The 3897-nt window shown below is 45.5% G+C and overlaps 1 pseudogene; it reads left to right on the top strand.

Moving 5' to 3' along the window:
* Positions 1–2148: 2148 nt before the first annotated feature.
* On the top strand, positions 2149–3105 carry LOC100966423 (annotated as a pseudogene).
* Positions 3106–3897: the final 792 nt, after the last annotated feature.

The following is a 3897-nucleotide window of genomic DNA, read 5'->3' as shown; positions in this document are numbered from 1 at the left end:
AAAAAAAAAAAAAAAAAAAAAGAATCAACAACATGATACTTAACAATCACATAAAATGAACATCTGAAACTGGCCCACAAAAACCTGTTGCTCCTACCTTAGTTATGGTGTTACTTTCCACTTGGTTCAAACTGGAAGGTTAGGAGTCACCCAACCCTTAAGGATAGTAACAACTTTAAAAATATTCAGTACACGCAGTAGAGTGAATAAATGACTCCTTTTTCTTCATGTCTCTTCCTCTCATGTTCAACTGGTCATCTAACCTTGATTATTTTACTTGTATGTGTGGTACCTTTCATTTTCCCCCTCATGTTGATGCCATAGTGCTTTTGTCTTTTCTCACGTGGGTCATTGTGATAGTTTTATAACTTGTCTAACTGCCACTGTCATTTTTTGTTCTTTTTAGCCTATATGATCCTTTTAGTTATACTAAAACATAAACAAGGTCTGACAATTAAGTTCATGAACTTACATGGTGCCCTTACTTACACTGGCAGCACTATACAGACAACTCAGTAAAGTTTCAGAACCTTGGCATATCAGTGTCTCACAGCTGTGTTTGTGTCGATGTGTGGTGGTGTCTTGCTGAGTGGTGTTTATTCTTGTTGAATGTTTTTGTGTGCAATGGTGAGAATGTCTGGGCTGGAATTAGAGCAGTGAACAAACATTCATAAATTTTTTGTTAAACTTGGCAAGAGTAGAAGTGAAATCCAGGACATGTTAGTCCAAGTTTATGGGTATAATACCATGAAGAAAATGGCAGTGTACAAGTGGATTAAACGTTTTGGAGAGAGAGAAAGATTCTCACAGTTTAACTGAACCTTTTCAAATAATAAAACTCAACCAAGGTACAGATTTGAAGGCAAGTAAAGAATTAATACAATGTTGAAGGACATCTACACACAGGATGGACAGGGGAAGAAATCAGGAAGCAGCAATTAGAGAACACACAAAGATAAAAACATAGTTGGAAAAGAAAATCATCAACTTTAAGTCAGCAGAACAGATACGTCTGCAGCACTCCTTCCCCTTAGACATGAAGAGAGGAAAGTGAAACTTTCTCTTCACCGATGAAGAGAAATCAGGGAGCCATAATGAGCGTAACTGACAAAAACATTGCAAAAATTAGTTGAATTCTGTGTCAAAATCATCAGTTAACTATGAGAAGCATAGCAGACCAAGTGGATATGATTAGAGAAACAGAAAAATCTTCACTGAAAATCTTACCATGAGAAAGGTGTGTGCAAAAATGGTCCCGAAGAAGCTCCCAGATGAACAAAAGCAAAGGAGAGTCAGAGTCAGACCCTTTGGAGAGGCAAGATGATGTTTTGGGCTGTGTTGTCACTGTGATGAAACATGGGGTGTACCCATACAACCCTGAAACAAAGCATCAAAGTGCACAATGGAAGTCAGCCAGTTCTCCATGAGTTAGACTGACTCTTGATTTCCAAATCAAGAGGCAAAACCGGACCTTACCTCCAGCATAGCAGGTGCAGTAGATTAGGGCCAGGGCCACAGCCACAGCGGGGGACCCAGACAGAAGCAGTGGCTGCCAGCACCACCACTGCCGTTTTCATCTCTTCTGGGGCAGGGGCTCTGGCCCAGCTTAACTTCTGTGAGTAGACCTCTTCGGAGCTCTGCCAGCCAATTCAGCATCGTATACTACTGAGCCTCTAGAATTTCACTATGAAACAAAGTGTCCTCAGCAACTATGGACTTCTCTCTCAGGAGAAACTGCATAAGTAACATCTTTCCTCACCCCAAGAGACAGGATCTTGCTGTTTTCCAAGCTGGACTGAAACTCTTGCCCTCAAGCAATCCTCCTGCTTCAGCCATTAAAGGGGTTCAGCTAGATGTACCTTCATAGTCTGCTGATTGAGAAGTTTTATTAAAAGTTAAAAACTGAAATTGATGAGCTGAAATCCCTGGACAAAGAAATTTCTGAAGCCTTCACTGACACAGGCTTTGACTGTCTCAAACTACTCCAATGTTTAGCCCTGCTAAACCAGAAAGCTCAATGAAAGACTACTTGGCCCATCCTGGAGAAAAAGCATCTCAGAAACTTAAAGAGCCTCTACATAGAGCATTGCAAATGCTCCCCAGCCAGCCAGTGACATATGAGGCCTTTTGGAAATGTACACTGGAAACCACAGTTCATGCCAGTGGCTGGAATAAGATTTTGATACCTCTGCTCTTGCTAGAATGAATGCTTTTGGAGTTGACAAAACATGGTCAGGAACCTCTGGGTGCACTATTACAGTTTGGTGTGACATCTGGAGGACTGCATGGCAAAGTACATCATCCGGCAAAGTGGCTGGGGCACTGTCTTTAATCTTGAGTCAAAGGAGGAGGAGTCACTGTGGAAGACAGCAGTGGCATTTATATCCTGCCCGGTCACAACTCTGGACAAGTCAGGCCTCTAGAGTCTCCACCTGCGACCGTCACCTTGCAGTCAGAGAGCTTACCTGTCTCACATAGAAAGCCTACCAGTGTCACTGTGTCCTAAATCCTGGCAACAGATTGCATTGGATCCTGATGTCAAAAGCCTAGATAACAACAGAGCTGGAAAGAAGAATGAGAACAACTCTTCTAATTCTGACATGGTGCATGTGGAGAAAGAAGTCCCTGGGGGGCTTCTGTGGTCCTGCATGCCAGGGAGCTGCAGGAGGCATTCCCTGAGACCCTTGCTTTCACTGTCACTGGCACTTCCTTGCTGGAGGCAGAGGAACCCCATGCAGAGAGGATTGTAGTTGAGAAAGCCAGCCCTGCTACATCTTTGCTTATGGAACTTGATGAAGAGGTGAAAGCAGCAACAGTTGAGCCTGTTGAAGAGGAGGAGGAGGAGGTTATCCCTGTATTGGAACACTGCTAAGCAAGAAGGAGATAGATGTAAGGAGAGAGCATCTTACAGAAGAGTCCTCCCTGGTGGGAGAGCGCAGGCCATGCCCTTGTCTGAGGGCAGGTCTGTGCTACCATTTGGAGGGGCTGCCGCCGTTGCTCTCTTGGCCATGGCAGTTGGGGTAGCAGTGGCTCTGAGAAAGGAAAAGCAGATTTCTCAGACGAGGAAGATGACAAAATGATCTAAGGTTTTGGTTGTATTGGTTGGCGTTTGAGCCACTAGCAGCTGACTAGACATCTGTGGAACACTCTGGGATAGTTGGGGACTCCTGCTCAACAAGGCAGTGGCTTGGTCCACACACTAGGGCTTTAGGTAGCGGGCATTCACAGTTATCCGGTTGCAGATTCCAAGGATCTTATGACTAACGCACTGCCTCCAGAACAGGGTTTCTCAGCCTCACATTAGTGATGTTTTGATCCTTCTTTGTTGTAGGAGTCTGTCCTCTGTGTTGTAGGACCTTCAGCAATATCCCTGTCCTCACCCACCCCACTCCCAGTGATGACAAAAAAAAAATGTCTGCGACGTTGCCAAATGTTCCCTGTGACGAAGCATCCCCTCCTGAGGGCCACTGCTTTTGAGGGGGAGAATTTAGGAAAATTTGGGATAGAAATTCCCAGGCAAGGGTGCGTAGCTGTGGGCTCTGAGCTGCTGACTCGTTGGCTCTTCACTCCTTAAAATTTCATCTTCTGCAGAATAAGCTGTGTGCTGCAGCTGCCACAGACCTGGAGTGTGACCTTACATGCTGCAGCCACCTCTCAGAGACTGCACTGTCCTCTCTCCCCAGGTTCCTGCTGAAACCCCCTCAGAGTAGGGCATGCTCTATACTTGTGCTCAGACCTATCAAGTCCCCACATCTCCCTACAGCAGGTGTCCTCAAACTATGGCCCACGGGCCACATGCAGGCCGCCGAGGACATTTATCCGGCCCGCTTGTTTTTGACACCGCTGCCTGTCCTGCTTAGCAGCCAACCCATTCCAGGGCCCGCCATCCGGCCTTCC

This window comes from Otolemur garnettii, unplaced genomic scaffold (genome assembly GCF_000181295.1).
Source record: "Otolemur garnettii isolate 467f Iridium unplaced genomic scaffold, OtoGar3 scaffold00012, whole genome shotgun sequence".
Lineage (NCBI taxonomy): Eukaryota > Metazoa > Chordata > Mammalia > Primates > Galagidae > Otolemur > Otolemur garnettii.
Note: the sequence above shows the minus strand (reverse complement) of the source record. Positions and strands in the feature narration are given on the sequence as shown.